Genomic DNA, 20,931 nt, shown 5'->3' on the forward strand with positions numbered 1-20,931 from the left:
CAAACGTATTGTCGACCTCTGTAGATGGGTTAAAATAGCATTTATTTACAGTGGAAAAGACTGTTAGCAATCTGACCGTGAAAGGTCTGAATCATTACATACTTGACTAGGTTTTCTTCATCTTTTAGAGTTTACTAGAAAAGGCAACATAATCCATTCTACAATTACAGGGTTTAAAATGTGAGATACTTTGGTTTAATGGAGATGTAAGGTTTGTGAAGAGGTACACAAAGCCCTTCTGTTGTCAGTATCATTATGACTTGAACAGATGAGAAAGAAAAGCATTTTCCCCCCTTGGCCTGACTATAAGAGGGAGTGACTCAAGGTAGCTATATATTTTCTTGCAGTGAAAGTGCTAGATTGTTTGAGGTACTAGGGGTCAGGACATTTTTATTTTCACTCTAATTTGAACTTTCATTCTTCTGTAGCTTTCATTAAAAATGTAGTGACAATGGTTTACTTGTTGGACTAGGAACAGAGAGATCCCAGTTGAAACTGTATCTCTGCCATGAAGCTCAGTAGTGATATTGAGCTAGTCGTGCTCTTTAAGTTTAACGTACCTCACAGGGCTGCTGTGAGTATGAAATGCAGGAGAGGAGAGGCAGCATAGCTTTGAATGCTACATAGTGAGGTCAAAGAAGAGGAGATGGACTATTCCTTGGAGGAAGGATGTGATAAAAAGGAAATTAATACACACTTGGCCTCCAAACCTCCCAAACTCATGACCACATTATATGAGTGGTAGGAGTGTTTTAAGTCTATTGAAACCAGTTTACATATTAGATTGCAGCTATGTATGTAGATACCCAGAAAATCTGGAACATTGAATTTTTTTTGTGAATATCTATAACTAGCACTCTCAATGATCTTACAGAATTGGTTATATAAAGTGTGGTGATGGTTTCCAAAGCGCAGTAGACTGTTTGCTAGGTTTTTTTTAAAAAAAATCAGATTCATGGAAATAGGTCTATTATTAATAAGTTTACCATTAAAACAAATGTCCATGTCTGAAGGCAGCATACCTTTAAATGCTATGTAGTGGGGTCAAAGAAGAGGAGATGGACTATTATTCTTCATGCCTTGCTTATGAGTTTCCATATTCATCTGGCTGGCTGCAGATTTCTGGACTATAGACAGAACGTCTGGTCCAGCACTACATGACAATAAAACAATTCTCATCCATATTCATAGATATGACCTTTAACTAATCAAAATGCAGTGTCGCTATATTTCTTGAATAATTTCTAGTAACATGTGCATTATTCAGATATGTGCAGACTATTGAAAGGATAGGTGATAAATATAATCGAGACATACAATCACACATCTTCAGTGAATCTGTGTTATTCAGCTGAAGTTAATTATCAATAGAGGATACTGAACAGACTTGATTGCTCTGTGTCCCCTCTTGCCTGTCCTCAGACTGATATTTGTAAGGGCAATTTCCTGCTGCTTCTTGGAACTTCTCTTTCTGTTTTCAGCTAACTAGTTAGCTAGTGGCTCCGTCCAAAGGGAGGGGGGGGAGCAAATTCACCGGAGGAAGTGGTGCACAGCTGTGTTGGTGGATTTGCCCTCCTTGGAGCACTTGCCACGATGCTGCAGCCGGCTGCCTGGTCTTTTGGATAGGGCTGCCCGAGACACTCACTGCTTCTACCCTTTACTATTTATTCCTTAAATAAACATGTATTCAATCCTTTTCAGAGGATGCTTATTCCACTGAGTGACTCACACTCTGCCAACATGATGAAGCTTCTTGAGGGATCTTGGGCCAGTCACATCTTTAAAAGAAGAATGCACACATATATATGTGCACACACATACATACAGTGCTGCAGTGCAAAACAGGGATGTCTTGTGACTTTGAAGTTTTGAGCCAGGATGAGGAGGTTTCATTAAAAAGGATTGCTCAATGTAATTGCTCATTTTAATATTGAGCTAAAAGCCTCTTAAGTAATAAACCTCTGTGTTTAAATGTCAGGATGCATAAGAGCTTTTCCCAACTATAATTTGTAAACCCAGTTTCAAGTCCCATGCAATAACACTGGTGGTTTTATAGAAAGACAGGACAACCAATCCAAGAATTCCATTACTCTTGGGGCATTTTGGTTTTACCGGGTTATTTTTCCTTTTGAAAATGTCTTCTGGATATTGAATCTTTAGCAACTGTAGAAAGGAGAACAAATGTTTTAAATAAATAATAAATACACAAGTCAGGAAGTCAGGAAAGAAGGGAGCGCGGAAGGAACGAAGATCCAGACCACAATTCAGAGTTGAGGTAATGCTTGCAAATTTAGTATAAGGAAGCAAGAAATATAGCACAAATGAAATGAAACATGCTATGTCAAAATGCTGGTCTATACCCTTCCCCCCCCCCCCCTCCGCAAAAAAAATGGAATGCTAAATTTAAATCACGAGCTTTGTTCTTGTAAGTAAAGATAGTCCCCTGTGCAAGCAGGGTAATGGGCCATTCCACCCAGCACAAATAAGACATCCTTGAGGATGTAAAAAAAGGTGTCTTGGGAAGGAATTCTGCACAGCTTTTTTTCCCAGGATGTCTTCAGGATGCCTTTGTTCTACTCAAGGATCTTTTTCAGAGAACACTTTAAAGTGCACCTTTTCCTCCAAAGCCACCTGCCTGGCTGTGCAGAATGCTGAGCTCAAGAGGTGTCTTATGTTTCCTGCCCAACCACTTTGGTCTCTGATCCCTTTCGCCCTCAGCTTGCACCCAATGTTTTGTGTGCAGATGAAGGGATTCTCCCTGACACCATTTGCTGAACACTGCTCCAGAATGCTGGCCCTGCAGGCTTGGTTCCTCAGCACCTTGCCACCCAAAAAAGACAGGTCTACTGTCCCTTAAAAAGCACTGGGTAGATCTGCCCTCCATTGTCCAACTTAACTTTTCTGTGCAGTAAGAAAAAAGTCGATCCATGGAGGACAGGTCAACCCAGTGCTTTTCAATGGGTGGTAGACCCATCTTCTCTTATGTGTGTCTGCACACCTACAAAGATAGTTCATAGAATTCTTTTTTAAAAAATAGGAAAACTATATATTGCTGCAACAAGCCGAGTACAACTAAATACTTTTTTGAGCTAACAAGGTGCCCAGGAATGGGGTCTGCAGGGAAAACATCCTGGGGCAACCTTAGAACATAAGAACATAAGAACAAGCCAGCTGGATCAGACCAAAGTCCATCTAGTCCAGCTCTCTGCTACTCGCAGTGGCCCACCAGGTGCCTTTGGGAGCTCACATGTAGGATGTGAAGGCAATGGCCTTCTGCGGCTGTTGCTCCCGATCACCTGGTCTGTTAAGGCATTTGCAATCTCAGATCAAAGAGGATCAAGATTGGTAGCCATAAATCAACTTCTCCTCCATAAATCTGTCCAAGCCCCTTTTAAAGCTATCCAGGTTAGTGGCCATCACCACCTCCTGTGGCAGCATATTCCAAACACCCATACCACGTTTCATGAAGAAGACTTTCCTTTTATTAGTCCTAATTCTTCCTCTCAGCATTTTCAATGAATGCCCCCTGGTTCTAGTATTGTGAGAAAGAGAGAAAAATTTCTCTCTGTCAACATTTTCTACCCCATGCATAATTTTGTAGACTTCAATCATATCCCCCCTCAGCCGCCTCCTCTCCAAACTAAAGAGTCCCAAACGCTGTAGCCTCTCCTCATAGGGAAGGTGCTCCAGTCCCCTCAATCATCCTTGTTGCCCCTTTTCTCATGCACTTTTTCTATCTCCTCAATATCCAGCGCTTTTTTGAGATGTGGCAAGCAGGGGAACTGGACACAGTACTCCAAGTCGCGGGTCGCATCACTGCTTTTATATAAGGGCATGACAATCTTTGCAGTTTTATTATCAATTCCTTTTCTAATGATCCCCAGCATAGAGTTTGCCTTTTTCACAGCTGCCATGCATTGAGTTGACATTCCCATGGAACTATCAACTAAGACGCCTAAATCCCTTTCCGGGTCAGTGACTGATAGCACTGATCTCCTAGTAAGGCGTGTATGTGAAGTTTGGATTTTTTGGCTCCCTATATGCATCACTCTTTACATTTTAAGCTACATTGAACTGCATTTGCCAGTTTCTGGAGCCCACTTCCACCTATATTATCAAGAACCGCTTGGAGCTCTTCGCAATCCTTTGTGTGGTTCTCACCACCCTACATAATTTGGTATCATCTGCTGAAACTTGGCCACCACGCTACTCCACCCCTACTTCCAGGTCATTTATGAATAGGGTTAAAGAGCACTGGTCCCAAAACTGGATCCTTAGGGGACACCACTCCCTACATCTCTCCATTTGTGAGAACTTCCCATTTACACTCCACTCTTTTGTTTCCTGTTTCTCAACCAGTTTTTAATCCATAGGAGGACTTCCCCTCTTATTCCTTCATTGCTGAGTTTTTCTCAACAGTCTCTGGTGAGGAACTTTTGTCAAAAGCCTTTGAAATCCAGTAGACAATGTCCACCGTGGGTTCACCCCTGTCCACATGCCTGTTTACACCCTCAAGAGAACTCTAGTAATGGATTTGTAAGACAGGATTTTGCTCTGGAAGAGCCATGCTGACTCTTTCTCCTATAGCAGGTCTTGCTTTTCTACATGCTTTTATAATTTTATCTTTAATGATAGATTCTACTAATTTACCAGGAACAGATGTCAAACTGACTGGCCTGTAATTTCTCGGTCCCCCCCTAGATCCTTTCTTAAAGATTGGTGTGACATTGGCCATCTTCCAGTCTTCAGGGATGGAGCCTGATTTCAGGGATAAGTTGCATAACCTTCTGCAAATGGCAGCAGGGAGAATCCCTTCAGCTGCACACAAAATGTCAGGTGCAAGCTGAGGGTGAAACTGACCAGAGATCAAAATGGTCAGGCAGGGAAAAGTCACTTTTCCCCTCTGATGCTTTTGCTGTCCAGAAAACCTGCAGAAGGATCTGTTGAAGGTTGTACTTAAGGACACTGCAGATATTGATATTCCTTCAAAAGTAAAACCCTCCGTATATGGACAACTAGTATGCCAGGCAAAACTGGGTTTTTTACATGCAAGACTTTAAAAAATGTATGTTACAATGCAACTCCCCCACCTTTCTGAGATGTAAAAGCTATATGCTACTCCACACTACATTACTATACTCTGAATACATTTTAGCTACTAGTTATTCACCCCATGATTTTGAGTCTTACCATGGATATTTATTCATTCTATCAAATCACAGTGATACTTCTGATAATTTTCATGAGTTCCTGCACCATTAAGTGATTAAATTAAGCAAGCCATGGCATCAGCACTGTGACTCATTATGCTCTTTCAGCAGACTGATGGAAAAAAATCTGTCTCCACGCAAAATAGTCTTTCCTAGGTCCTTTGTTAATTTTGCACCTTTCCCATAGAATCTGCTGCTGCTGACACCACTGTATCAAAATGCTACTGTACTTTAAATTACACACGAGGCTACCTAGTGTTACTGGCAGTTCAGCTAATTGTTCTGACTAGCTGTGAGTCACATAATGTTTACTGTCAAATTCCTTCTCTCTCCTTCCTTGCCTGTAGCATGAAAACTGATAGCAGCTCTTCAATAATGGAGCTAGAAATAAAAAATAACCTAAGAATAGCTACTAAATGCAAGAGTAAAATTAAATATTCTGTCGAATTATTCATCTAGAAAGACTGCAAAATCTACACAGTTTTATGTGAGCAAATAGTACATTAATCATGAGGAAGTTTAGAAAGATAAGAAATAGTCCAAATTTCTACTGAATAACTATACCTAATGCTCAAATCAACTCTGGATTTATGTTTTGCTGTACAGTTTAAACATAGAATCATTAGTAACACAACCATCATTTCTCTTTACTTGATAGGAGTGTTATAAAAATAATTTTGGGTGGCTAAAGACAGGAATTATTTGAAATAAGTACAGCAATTTTTGGAGAAGAATAATCATAGTTGTCATTCTTCATAGCCATGAAATGTTTCAGCTGCTACGTTGCAATATGTCCCCCTTTCATTATGTCCATACATTTCAAAGTGATTGGTTTTTAAATGTGACTTTTTAATTTGCAGTGATGTTAACCAAGTATGTCTTAGAAGTATTAACAGTGTGTTGGTGTGTGTTTTTACAAAATTTCTGATAGGCTTAGAGATATTGGGTATAATTTCTGATTAATTGTAACTTATTTTAAGTCCAGAATATCAATTTGTCTAACCTCTTGAAAGTGAGAGGTAGAGAGCTAACACAGACCACTTCAAGATTTCTTGCCTCTCTCATATTATCTATATTCTCTATCGGTTTTGTTTGTTTATGCTTCTCTTCTGAATAGATGGGTTCTTTGTATACTGTCACCACTCACCAAGAACCTGTTCAGCCTCTTGTGTCCATGAGATACGATGGTTATATGACTCTTGCCATAAATGTGGCTGACTTCAACTTTTTGCCAAAGGAAACTATGGGACAATGGAACCATGTTGCTCAAACTTTGGAGGAGTAATTGACAACAGCCTATTGAAGTTACAACTGCCTGATATCCTTTTGCTCCATTCCCTTTCCTGTCTTTGGCACAACAGGCACTCATACTCACAGCTGGGAGCTGGATTTCTAATGTCACAAGGAGCAGCAGTGACATAGTGGTTAAGAGCAGGTGTAATCTAATCTGGAGGAACTGGGCTTGATTCCCCGCTCTGCTGCCTGAGCTGTGGGGGCTTATCTGGGGAATTCAGATTAGCCTCTACACTCCAACACATGCCAGCTGTTGGGCTAGTCACAATTCTGCTGAGCTCTCTCAGCCCTACCTGCCTCACAGGGTGTTTGTTGTGAGGGGGGAAGGGAAAGGAGTTTGTAAGCTCCTTTGAGTCTCCTATAGGAGAGAAAGGAAGGATATAAATCCAACTCTTTTTCTTCTTTTTAGTAAAGGACAAACCAGCCATCTATACAAGAACAAGCTAGCCGGAATTCTAGACTCAGTTCTCTGACCTCGTAATGAAACTTCAAGGCTCATTCTGTAAAAATGATAGCAAAAATTGGAGAAACTATCCAAATCTTTGAAGTAATTAGCCTCAGGGAAAGACACACTCTTCATTTCGGTCACTAAAGGACAGGCAGCTAACACCATTGTCACATTTTAAAAGTGACCTGCAAAGACTGATTATTAGAGTTTTTTTCAATTGCTTGCCAGAGTCTGAGTGAATCAGAATATCTTCCAAATTCTGGGATATCTTGGCGAAGCAGATAGTACTTAAGAATATTTTTAATACCTGAACTTAATTCAGCAAACTCAAAAAGAAGATATAATCCTAGCTGTATAAGTGTGAGCATTGGAGTAAACAAAGCCTCCCTAGACACACTGCTAGATCTCATTTTTATTTTGTGGACGATAGACCATGGATACTGCCTAATCAGTAGCTTAACCTCTATTGTTTTAGCTATGCACTTATAATCTTCTTAGCTATTGTTTTAGCTATGCACTTATAATCTTCTTAGATGAGGAGTTCTGTTCAGCCTGGATAAGCAAACCATAAGGAAGGTTGTTTTTTAAATGCCAGGGATGGAAGGAGGTATAATGGAGGTATGAGTTCCTATCAGTGTCCTTCCTAAACAAAGCAACATATAATTTATGATTACTAGAAATGAACACCACTAAATTAAAAAAGGTAAAGATATCTCACTACTAGTGGCTGTAAATTTTATGGTAGGGTGGAGAGAATTTAACCATTTGCAAAATGGATCCACCACAGTAGGATTAGAAATAACAAAAAGAGGTCATCTATAAACCTTTTAAACTGCAGAATATAATAAAAAAGGATTGAACTGGGCTGTCAAAATATGTTGTTCAAAGCATGACATAAATAAACAAGCAACAGAAAGACCTAAGGGGGATCCTATGGCCACACCCCTTTCTTGAATATAATATGTTTTCATAACAACCCCCCCACCCCAAATCTAATATATCCAAAAGAAAAGGTGGGAGTAAATAAATAATCTCTGTGATTGAGACAATGTTCTGCAGCTGAATGGGCCTCTTCAAATGGGATGTTTGTGTATAAAGAGGTGACATCCATTGTAACTTAGCTCCTGAAGGAACATGAAATCCTTCCATCATTGTAATAAAATGGTTTTTGTCCTTAATATTTTTTAACAATTTTTTAACAAATGGTTGGAGAAAATAATCAACAAACCAAGCAGCAGGTTCAAGTAAGGAACCTACCCACGAGACTATGGGGTGTGTGTGTGTCAAATGGGTTTATTAATTTTGGGTAGGCAATATAGGATAGGCATCTTAGGATGGACTTGTTGACTTTTTTTTGTATATGAATCATTTTTGGAATTTGCTATGCTTTGTATTTTTAGCCCTTATCTTTGACATGGAGGAGGATGTGGATTGCAAATTACATCACCTTGAGAGTTTCTTTATCTTTTGTTTGAATACACTCCACCCCTCCAGTTTGAATCAGTCAATTGACTTTCGACCGTTTTTGTAATAAGGGAATGATTGCACCTGGCTATTCTCCCTCTCTCCTCTTTGTGGATTGTATAATTAGCCTTGTATTTTTGGCTCCTTTAAGATTCTGTGAGAAGCAGGAGTCAGCAGAGCGCAGTCCCTTTTGGCATCCTTTATATATATTTATAACCAAAACTCATAATGTCAACAAAAAATAATAAATTATATATATATATAATTTATTATTTTTTGTTGACATTATGAGTTTTGGTTATACATTTATTGTATTTGTATATACTGTTTTTTTGGTAGATTATCCCGGTGATGGGATTCAAATAATTTAACAACCGGTTCTGGTGGTGGGATTCAAATAATTTAACAAGTACCATTTTAACAACTGGTTCTGCCAAAGTGGTGTGAACCTACCGAATCCCACTACTGGATTATCCCATTTCATTGTAACAAGCTGTGTTTCTTTGTACCATTCAGTCTGTAAATATAAAAATTTTATATTTTGGGCTGGGGGTTTCCTTGTGGACTTTTCTATTTATTTGCATTTTTGTTATCATTTTTACAGAATGAGCCTTGAAGTTTCATTATGAGGCCTGCATTGAGTCTAGATTTCCGGCTAGCTTGTTCTTGTATAGATGGCTGTAAACTTGTGTACATTGTAAACTTGTGTACATTTTCATTTAAGTTTGTAATGAAATATATAAGTAAAATGTCTGTTGTCATTGCACCTCAGTTGGAGGCTTTATTTTGTCAACATTAGGCTGTAGTTTTGTGGTACAATTTTGTCCTTTACTACCTTGTGGGTGTGTACCACCCCTTTCGCTCATTATGGTGGATTTCTAATGCCAAGCAAACTGAACATGAAACACTATGGGTATTATTACGGGGCCTTGACTTTGCTTCATATCCATGCGGTCTCCTTTGTATTCTCTCCATCCTTGGCAGATGACTAAAGCTACTGATATAATTATGCCTTCAATGGTAACTATATATTACATTGAACTTCATCTATACATTAAAAAAAAGTTGATTGAAAAATAAATCGCGCCCCAGGCTTCAGCCTGGAGGCGCCATTGCAAGGGGGGAGGAACGAGTGGAAGCCTCCTTCCCCGCCGGCCGACTGAGGCTGTCACGTGGCCGGGTGCCGGCACGTGACAGGGGCCTTGAGCAGCCTATAAAGGGCTGCGTCAGCGGGGACCGGCCTCTTCGAAGCCGGCTGCTTTCAAAGGGAAGACGTTTGACAGGTCTCCCTGGCGGCCTCGTTGAGAGCGGGGTGAATCGGGTTTTTAGCTGCAGTAGGCTTAACCCTCTCTGCTCTCTTTGCTCCCTCCTGCCCCGTTCTGGCCTTGAGAGAGAAGTCGGCTGATCAGGAGTGATCATTCGGCCGCCCTTTTGGGCTTAACCCGCTGGGGCTCTTTTGTGCGGAAGTAGCCCTGAAGTGCTGATTTCTCCAGCAGAGCGGGCGGTTGGGGAGAGCCGCCCCTTCCGGACCGCCTCTTCCCTGCAGTTTTGGCGGCGTGAATTATAGGTGGTCGGAGGGTCGCTCTCTTCACCCTTTTCTTTTTTCCTTGAGAGAGCAGCTGTTCTTTGGAGCTTCGCCTTTGATGCAGGGGCACACAGCGCAGGCGGCTAAGCTTTAAAAAAGGGAGGAAGCGCTTTTACGCGGCTCTCCTGGCTGACACCTCGACAGAGGCCGGGTTGACTCCGCCTTCCCCAGGAGACACTCAAGGAGGCCTCTCAGGAACTGTCAGCCGCATGAGCCTCCCACCCCCCTTCCCGCCTCTGTTCTCCACAGAGCCGAGGAGAGCGTGTCCCCGTTTGGCATGTGGCTTAGCGATGGACACTTGGAGAGCCGTCCGGCTGGGCTTACTACGTCTTTGACGTGGGATGGGCCCAACGTGACGGTCTCGTCCACGGGCCTGAGTAAGGTGGGCGGCGAAAGCAAACTTCCTCGGCGAGACGGGCTCTCATCCAGGGCCGGGAGGCTGTTGCCGATGGATTGCTCCACATTGGGGCTGATCGGGTCTCAGCAGCCCGGCAGTTGGGTGATCATGCGGGGTGTTCAGGTAGGCATTTGCCTTCGCTGCCCCCCCCCCCCGAAGTTTCCAGCAGAATAGCCTGCCAGTGTCTGGCGCGACGCCGGAGAGGCCTTGCTCCGGCAATTTAAAGATGGCGCCTGGACTGGGCGATCCCTCCGGCAGCGGGGATGCGCTCTCTAGGAAGCAGGTGTTGTTTCCCCAAAGCCAAAGCGGTGTCAGGCAGGGGTGGTGGCCAAGCTGGGAAGCTGCAGCCACTCTCAAAAAAGGCCTGGTGAGGCTCCTTCAGGCGAGGCTCTTATTTCCCACAGGGCCCAAAAGTCCCCTGGTGGGCTTGCATTTTAGGTCCCTTCTTTAAGGCTACCCTCTTAAGGGGCCATCTTATTTCCTTGAGTGCCTGCCACTTCGTTTAGATAAACAGGATGGAGAGATCCAGCATGGTGTAGTGGTTAAGAGCAGGTGCACTGTAATTTTCTCTGGATGACCCAGATTCCAAAAATAACGGATGGAGAGATCCAGCGTGGAAGATTAGTAGTGAGTTAAGAGCAGGTGCCCCGTAATTTTCTCTCTCCTCCTCGGCATGGAGTAGTGAAGTTAAGAGCAGGTGCACTTCTTAATCTTTCTGGGTTGACCCAGATTCAAAATAGTCAACGGATGGAGAGATCCATGCGTGGTGTAGTAGTTAAGCAGCAGGTATTCAAAATGTAAGAGATGGTGAGAGGATCCAGCAGCATGGTGTAGTGGTTAAGAGCAGGTGCACTGTAATTTTCATTGGATGACACAGGATTCAAACTCTTACAGATGGAGAGATCCAGCGTGGTGTAGTGTAAAAGTGCACTGTAATGTCCGGGAGAACCAAGGTTTGATTCCCTTGCTCTGCTTGAGCTGCTGGGAGGCTTCTCTAAATAATGCTTTCATGCTAGAAATCAGGCCTCCACTCTCCCACAAGCAAGAAGCCATACTTTCCGAAGCTATGGTCTGGAGCTTTTCTGGAATTACAGCTGATCTCTAAACTATAGGAGTAAGCAGAAGCTGCTTTGGGAGGGTTGGATGCTGTTATTGCATTAGAACCTATGTCGTTCCTACCTTTCCCTTAAACTCAATTCATAAGGAAATTCCTCCCAACCTAGAGATGGCAAACCCTATCACCCCAAACTTACTTGGAAGGAAGTCAGTAATGTAAAAGCGAGCAGGGACTTTGTCAGGGGTTTAGCCATTTATGTTTTTTTTTGAAATGCATATTGGGCAGCCATGCGCATCATGACTATGCCTTTGAAAAAATAGTTATCAAAACCTTTCTAAGTGAAGCATCCTGATGATAAAAGGATTTCAGCGGCTGATTGCTGTCTCTTTTGCTCCACTTCTTTTCTACCTGTTACAAGGTAAGGAAAATGCGTTCTCTTCCTTTGAATCATGACAGGCAAAAAAAGAGCAAACTCGCCACTATGCCAAGCAAGAGAAGTTGATAAACAAAGGTGACTGTAATTCAGCAGCAGTTTTATAACTGGTGGTGAGCAAAAAGGGACTTTGACAGTGTGCCTTTTGAGGTGGTAGTAGTGGAGAGATTCAAATTTATTAAAATAGACCTCATTCTTTAAGCCAAAGCTTCAGCTTGTCAGAGTTCGGAGGAGTTAACTGGGGCCCTGACTCTGGTTGGGCAGATTCCTTGCTGATTAAGCTTCAATTATATATGGTTCAATGTAGACAATTATATACCATGCAGAAACGTCCATCGAAAAGTGATCATCCCTCTGTGCCTACTAAAAAAGCGTTTACACTCCTAGGTTTTTTATAACAAAGTTGTTGGGAAAGTGTCTTCACCTTCGGATTTTGCACACAGGTCTTGGATTTGTAGGGACAAGTGTTGTTTATGGGCTTGAATTCAAAGTGGTCATGGATGCGCTTTTCCGTTAGAGCACCCAAACTTGTCAGCAGTGGTTGTAGGCACTCTTAAAAGCGGCCTTTAGGCTCCAGTCGGGTGCAAAAAATCCAAGGGTGTCCATACTGACTCTTTCGGCCATCAGTGTTCACTATGGCACCATAATGACCGCCAGAGCTCTTAGCTTTGGCATGTGGACGCTTTGTCAGGACAATCCCAGCCACTTTGGTAAGGGTTGGGCCGCTTTAGCCCAGGAGTGGTGTTGTTATGTAGAATCCAATTGGCATTTCTTTTTTTAAAGGCTTTGGTTTTTTCCCAGGTAATCAACTATGGATATTGCCAACAGTTTAATTCCGTCACCAGATGGATTGGTTCCCGCTCCCTGGCTCCCCAAGGCAGCAGGTAGCCAGAGGCATTTCCAAATCAGCCACGTGATTGGTGGGCGATTTAATTTTATTAATTAATTTATTTTCAACTTGATGCATACTCACCCCATCCCCGGGGGGCTCTTGATCTTAGCTTGGCCAGGGAGGCCTTTTGTGGCAGTAGGGGACTCCTCTTCAGGTGGCTCCTCCCCTTTAGCAAGTACTTGATTACTGGATGTAGTGGGTTCAGTCTTCCTCTCCCCTTCTTCTGTCTCCACTCATAATGGGAGGTAGCACCTTTTAAAAAAAAAAAGAAAGAGAAAAGAAAGAAAAAAAAGGGAAGCTATGCCACGAGGCCAAGTGTATTTTGGCCGATATGTGATTGGTGACAACAATCTGGTGATCTGGCTGGCTGGTTCCAAACTGCCCCAGCATGGTTCAGTGGGTTCAGGTATAGGGCTAAGACACCGGGATTACCACATGGAAACCCCCACTGGCACCAGGGAAGCTTGCTGGGTGACCCTGGGCCCAGTCACACACTATGACTCCTGGGCTTTCTAAGAGGACCAGGGTGACACGATGGCTGGTGCGAGGGGCAAACCACATCAGCAAAGAGAGGTGGACGCCTTGAATCTGGTGACATGGGTTAAAACCACACCACAGGGTGCTTCATGCTCCAGTCAATGAGGGCAGCTGTGGTCCCAGCTCGAGTGGCCAGCTATTTCCAGGCAATTTCCACCAGGGATGGAGTCTCCCTATTTAGATGGTGGTAGATTTTGTTTTATTTTATTGCATCATCACATCGCCTTATTCAAAATGAGAGAAGTGCCAGAACACCAATCTTTCTGACCTCTTCACTTCAACAGCACCGGCTGTTTAAAGTAGACTCCAGGATAAGTATTGATCCTGCTTATACTTAAGTTCGATCCTGGTCCTGATTCTGTGTTATCACTCTTAGTGTTGGCTTGGAATTTTATCATGGGGACCTTTTTTCGACTGGGTTCCTCCTGCATAAGGGCTCCTGGGGCTGTGGCGGAGGACAGAGCAGGGTATAGTTAGTTGACAAGGTGAATGGTCAGCCTTAATTCTCTCTATTTTCTTTACCTAGTCTCATCGAGCCAGCCAACTGGAGTGTGGATCGGCTCAGGCTGGTTGGTTTGCCTCATCGATCCAGAGGAAGTGGAACCTTGGTGTGGATTCCATCATTAAGCCAGCTGATTTGGGCAGTATGGTTGGCGACGGGATGTGCTGCCACTGCTGCTCAATGTGGTCCACCGCTGGCCAGGGCTCCGCAGCTAATGGGATCATCATCCTGCTCAGTAGTTTTCAGTCAATAGCCGAAAACTGGGCCATTCCCTCTCCCGAAGTTCCGAAGGGCCATGGTCAGTTACGCGGTATTTCCCTAGCCCACAAGACCATAGGCAGCCCATTACAAAAGGGGCTCCTGAGAACGCTGCTTTGGCCTTTTATGGCTTTTTCCGGGCAGTGAACTTGTTGCCCCGCTCACCAAATCATCAGCCCCTTTAGCCTTTCAAAAGGGTCGACATGGGCATGGTTGATGGGGAGTCATTGACATGCTTGGCAAGAACAAAGAGTAGATTACCTTTCTCCAAGCCTTTGGAAATATTTAAATGGTTGCTTTATTAAATTTTAATTTGTTGGGCAGAGCAGGAAGAAGATCTATTATTCACTAAGGCCCTTGCCACACTACAAATGTATAGTGGGTTGCAGTTCTGCTTTCCTGTTTTTGCATTTGCATTCATCCATGCAGGCAGCATTTGGAGCCAACCAGGTGGCTCACATGACTGCATTAGCAGTGTCCAGATATCAATTCACAGCTGTTCTGCTGTGTTGCTTGTGATTTCTGGGTCTTCTTGCTGAACAGTTTGGTTCCCACTCCCTCCAGATGGGAGCGGCACCCTCGGCCTCTCAAGAGGGCCACCACACGGACTAGACTCCGGCTACAGACCACTCAGGCTGGAGGCCGCTGGAAGTCTTTGGCCTTCCATGTGTACGTCTGGCCTCACCTTTTGTTGTAACTCTGTTCTTTTTATAGTTCCGGCGGCGCATCGTTACTGAGTTTGGCTGGTGGGCCACAGCGTGGTGTCCTGGGCTGGTCGTTACGCAGCGAAGTCCATGAGGTGGTGTTCCCTACTCCCCTGGTTGCGGGATTCCGTCCTTCAATTTGGCTTCCCTGATGGAGTTGTGCTACAAGTGGGAGAGAATGGCATTCCTGGCCTTGCAGATCCTCATGGAGACTGACTTGAGCTTGCTGCGTTGTACGATGCCAAAACCAAGCTGTTTGGTCATGCTTACTAGAACGGAGGACTTGGAGGGATCCTCATGGAACCTGACTGGAGCTTGCTGCATTGTAAGACGTCAAAGACCGCCTGTCGGTCGTGCTTATCGGAACAGAGGAATTGAGGGATGTAGTTTCTCCCACTAGGGAAAACAAGGCCAAGGTTACGGCTTGTCACCGCAGCCCGGTTGTACAGGATATAGGGGATGTTATTCCCCATAGTGATATATCCTATGCGCCGGGTGCGCTGTCTTTGCCCGATAGAGTACACTTATCAGATTGACGCCAGGACATCTGGTGAAATGATGTCGGTTATGCTCTGATATGCTTTGTTGCAGTGGCTTCATGACATGCACTGGGCTGCTCGGTTGCAATGGCTTTGCGGCATGCACTGAGGGAAACTGAGCTGCTCTGTTGCAGGGACGTCACGGCACGCACTGAGCAAAATGACGTCTGATTTGCTCTGTTGCAGTGGCTTTGCAGCACGCACTGAGCTGTGTGACTCTGGGCTGCTGAAGCTGGGGCGGGAGCTGTTGGTTTAACAGCTCGGTGGCGGTTTGGGCATAAGAGCACATCCTATTTTGGGAAGGCAGTAGCTTGCATGCCGGACCTTCCCATGGGGGCCTCCATATGAGGTCCGTGGTGGCGTCAGAGCTCTTGAAGACAAGCCTTGGGGCCGTGCCAAGAGCTCGCTGCCCGGCAGGGAGGGGTGTCACAAATTGGGTTTGCGTCCATGTGGCATCTAGTAACTTCCTGTTCCGGTTCCCTCGGGGGATGTGCCGGACAGGGGTTCTGTCCGAAGGGCCTAAGGGGTCAGCTGGGGCTGCCCTATAACCAGGTCAGCGGTTTGCTGCCTGGGGGCCAGGATGTGCTCTGTTATGCTCGCCCAGCTTCAAAGTTTTGTTATATGTTAATAAATTTGGGCTGCGGCCGATTTCTTTTCCAACAAGTATGTGTCAGTGTCTTTGTTGGAACGAGTCTCCACACATCCCCATGCAAATCGCGCCCCAGGCTTCAGCCTGGAGGCGCCATTGCAAGGGGGGAGGAACGAGTGGAAGCCTCCTTCCCCGCCGGCCGACTGAGGCTGTCACGTGGCCGGGTGCCGGCACGCGCCAGGGGCCTTGAGCAGCCTATAAAGGGCTGGCCATGTCGCGGGACCGGCCTCTTCGAAGCCGGCTGCTTTCAAAGGCCCTCCCTCCACTCCCAATTTGAAGGATTATTGGGGTTCTTTATTGTGTTGTATATTGTCGCAGTTCACTGGGCGGTTTGGGCATAAGAGCACATCCTATTTTGGGAAGGCAGTAGCTTGCATGCCGGACCTTCCCATGGGGGCCTCCATATGAGGTCCGTGGTGGCGTCAGAGCTCTTGAAGACAAGCCTTGGGGCCGTGCCAAGAGCTCGCTGCCCGGCAGGGAGGGGTGTCACAAATTGGGTTTGCGTCCATGTGGCATCTAGTAACTTCCTGTTCCGGTTCCCTCGGGGGATGTGCCAGACAGGGGTTCTGTCCGAAGGGCCTAAGGGGTCAGCTGGGGCTGCCCTATAACCAGGTCAGCGGTTTGCTGCCTGGGGGCCAGGATGTGCTCTGTTATGCTCGCCCAGCTTCAAAGTTTTGTTATATGTTAATAAATTTGGGCTGCGGCCGATTTCTTTTCCAACAAGTATGTGTCAGTGTCTTTGTTGGAACGAGTCTCCACACATCCCCATGCAATTTATATTACTCTCTATTTGGCCTAAATTTCCATAGCCTGTTTTTGTGAAATGTATGATAGACTTCCAGTAAAACAAGCCAGATGTGTAATACTGCTTTCAGACATGTGAGAAAGTCTGTAGTTGTGCTGATTTGTTCTGATAGCTGGTTCAGTGCACATTTTATCATGAATTGGTAGTCAGCAAATTCTTCATGAGTGCAGGGATCTCACAAATTGTTTTAGCCTGGAACAGGACCTTGAGATGCAGCCTGTCTGAGAGCACTAATGGTGTTGTTGGAAAGCTGCTGGGGCAATTTGTCTTAGATCAAGATGGGGACAGCAATTTTTAAGCAAAGCCGAGAGGAAGAGGCATGTCGTTTGTTTTGTTTGAATGTATTTTCAGTTTGACCTCTTTTGTTCTCACCGCATTAACCATTTCACTAATTTACTTTCATTTTGTATCCATTTTTTTAAAAATTGGAAGTAATTTCAGTGAGAAACACATTTCAGTGGGAAGCACACAGAGACAGGCTGTTAAGTTCTTTGTGCTCCATCCACTTGGAATGACATTTTTAGATATTGTACTACTCACCTGTGTGATCTTGCTTGCTACCCTCAGGCAGATAGGAGAAAGAGCGTCACTTTTGGAGTCAGTTAGGATGAAAACATGTATTGGTCTGACATGTCTGTTTTCCACCAAACTGGATCAAAGTTTCAAGGTTAGTACCTATGCTTCAAGGAATCATCTCTGTCAAATCTTATCCACTGGGTGATATTTGACATTCTGACAAAGGCCAGGAAAGACAGTGCAGTGAAGCAGGCATAGAGGTTTGCCATGGGCAGCCCAAGGAAGGCAGCCAGTGTTATGGGTGACAACAAAGACAGGCACTGTTCCAAGAAGGGAGGCTGTGATTCTCTCCCTCTTTTAATAGTCATAATGTTCTATTCCATATGCACAGCTGCTTCTGATAGAGCAGACTGCCAAGCAAGATTATTGCTATGCTTTAGAAAAAAAAGGAATTCACTTTCAGGAAGCTTTGATCAGAATGACAGATATTTCAATGATATAAACAACTTTTTATAAACAACTTTTATGATCCGTTCCCTAATTTCTACCTTTATGGAAACTTCAAGGAAATTTTTCAGAAGTCAGCCCCACCATTCCGAACAGGTTCCAGGCATGTTTGTGAATGTTGTCAATGCCCAGACAGCCAATTGTTGCATATAAATGCAGATGTTATTATCAAATTGCAGATATGGGGAATGGAAATAATTATGCACATGTGACCTGCTCTAGTGATTTTGTGGCCCCTCTGAAAGATGATCAAATCTCCTTTGCCCTCACACCAGAGTAAGGGAATTTCTGCAAAGGGCAACCTAGCCAAAGAAAGGTGTCCCTACATTTTTTGAGGGGAAGGGATGGAATTAAGAACAGCTACTGTTGTACAATATGTGCAGTTACCAACCTCCAGGTAGTGGCTGCAGATGTCCTGGTATTACAACTGATCTCCAGGTGACAGAGATCAGTTCACTTGAAGATCAGTTCACTTGGGGAAGCCAGGAAGCAGGAAGCTTCTCCAGAGCGCTAACGACCCCTTCTCTCGCTCAGCCAGGGTGGGAAGGGAGGAGGGTGTTCAAAGCCCCGCAGAAGCCTGGTGCTTCAGCACCAGGCTTTTGCGGGCTCCAACAGCCCCATCGCTCCTGCTGCCAGTGGGGGAAGGGAGGGGGTGTTCAAAGCCCCGTAGAAGCACCAGGCTTCTGCAAGGCTTTGAATACCCCCTCCCTTCCCCTGCTGTCAGCAGGAGCGCAGGGCTTTGAACACCCCTTCCCTTCCCCCGCTGGCACGGGGATGGGAGTTCAACCTACCTCTGCCACTAAATGAACCATGAGGACGTCGAGAAATCACCTCCAGAGGCAAGCTATCTGCGACGAGCCTCGGACCGCGTGCTTGAAAGGGCTACCTGAAAACAGCAGTGGCAGAGGAGGGAGGCATTCCAGAGGCAAGCTGCCCCAGAAGACACTGTGGGGGAGCACCCCAGAAGGCACTGCAGAGGCAAGCTGTCCCAGAAGGCACTGCGGGAGGGGAGTGCCCTTTCTCTGAGGCCCTTTCTGGAGCCTCTGAGAGACCCGTTGCAGCGTGAGGTGGGAAGGGGGAGGGAGAGATTCGGGCACTCGCGTGTCCAACAAAAGGTCTCCACGTGCCACCTCTGGCATGCGTGCCATAGGTTCGACATCACAGGTCTATATAGTTCAGCCCCGTCTATTCTGTTCATTGCCAGCTAGGTTCTCAAGCAGAAAAAACTTCTATTGTAACATCATTTACCTGACATCCTTAGTCTGGAAGGTCAGGGACTGAATTTGAGATCTTGTTCATGCAATGCAGATGTTTCTTTCCTAAGGTGATGTGGGTCTCATGCCCTCATTCACAACACCACCACTTACACATTCTTGCCTATAAGTAACTACATCTAGGGCCAGTTCAGATGGGATATATGTAATATTTGTTCAAGTTGCAGCTAACTTATGGTGACCTCAGCAAAGAGCTTTCAAGGCAAGTAGAGGTGGTTTGCCATTGCCTTCCTTTGCAGATCATACACACAACCTCTGTTACAACTGGGAAGGAGAGAGTTAAAAGTAGCAAACTTGTGTGTGTGTGTGTTTGCACACGCAAATATGCACATGCACCCTTGGGATCCAGAAGCCTTCATCAATGCACGTGCATTAAAGATATGAATGGAAATTCGTTTCATTTATTTCATTTTTGTTATTAATCTGATAAGGGACTGCTTATTTATTGTGTTGTTTCATATCAGTTTATTTCATTATTATTTCATTCATTAGTGTTGTTCAATTTTCATTAAACTGTTTCATTGTTGTTTCTCATTGATTTCAGTAAAAGTCAGACAAGAAGAACCATCTTGAGTCTCACCTCTGTCTGCTTTAATGCTTTACACTTTACAATGAAAAATACATTGATCTGGCCTCTGGTTAAATTCTCCAAACTGGTTGTCTCCAAATTCACTGATCTATCTCCATAAACCTCACTACCATGGGTGAGCCTTCTGGCAGGTTTTATGGTTCTAGGTGTTCCTTTTTCTAAGGTGATGTGGGTCTCATGCCCGCATTTACAATGTCACCACCTACACACGCTTGCCTAGAAGTAACTACTCGTAGGGCCAGTTCAGATGGTGTGTGTGTGTGTGTGTGTGTGTGTGTGTGTGTGTTTGTAATGTTTGTTCAAATTGCTGCTGACTTATGGTAATCTCAGCAAGGAGCTTTCAAGGCAAGTATGAAGCAGAGGTAGTTTGTCATTGCCTTTCTTTGCACAGTCTTTCTTGTTGGTCCCTTTTCCTTGTACTGATTCTGCTTAGCTTCCAAGATCTGATGAGATTAGGATACCATGTCACCTTCCTTGCTATACCATGTCACCTTCCTTCTTGATTTAGGATATAAAAACACTAAAAAGAAATATGTATGCTACTGCTCCTACATAGCTTACTTGTTATACCTCCATACATATGGGCATTGATATGGTGGTATATAGCGACAACATCCATATACATTAATGCTTTATATGACAGTGACGGTGTTAATGAATGGAGCATGCTAAGGACATGAAAATCCCTGCAGCTGGGACCTTCATCTTTGCTCATGCATTGTAACACTGTTCATATTGGGTCACAAACACACACACAAACATATGTAGATGCACTAACATATTAAAATGTCTTATTTAGACTTTTATGCCAGGCATATTCATTGAAAAATAGCTATTGCTTTCAATAACAGCTCTAAAAATGTCTCAAATTGCAACCAATTTTAAACATTGTTCACATATTGAACGTTCTTTGTGCACCTTTTGTTTTGTCTCGTTTTCACCTTTTCTGGTGCAGTCCATTTGTGCAGTTTTTAAATAGGAGATGAAAAGACACAAAGTGAAAACTGGAGCACACTACACAGTCATTAGTTCTAAAATTATTTCCGGGAACTCTCACAAATTAAATTAGAAAGCTAGCACAACAAAATATAGGGAAGAATAATACCCATGGAACAATAACGGAATGGAGCAACGAGAATCTACCCATCCCTCGAAAAAATTTATTCTACTTCCTCCTGCTGTTTGCCCTGACTGGTATAGTGAAAGATTGTTTGGTTCCTGCTCTTAATGGAAACGGTCAAGTCTCTTAACAGCAGACTTTCTTCTGTAAAT

This window comes from Sphaerodactylus townsendi, linkage group LG10 (genome assembly GCF_021028975.2).
Source record: "Sphaerodactylus townsendi isolate TG3544 linkage group LG10, MPM_Stown_v2.3, whole genome shotgun sequence".
Classification (NCBI taxonomy): Eukaryota; Metazoa; Chordata; class Lepidosauria; order Squamata; family Sphaerodactylidae; genus Sphaerodactylus; species Sphaerodactylus townsendi.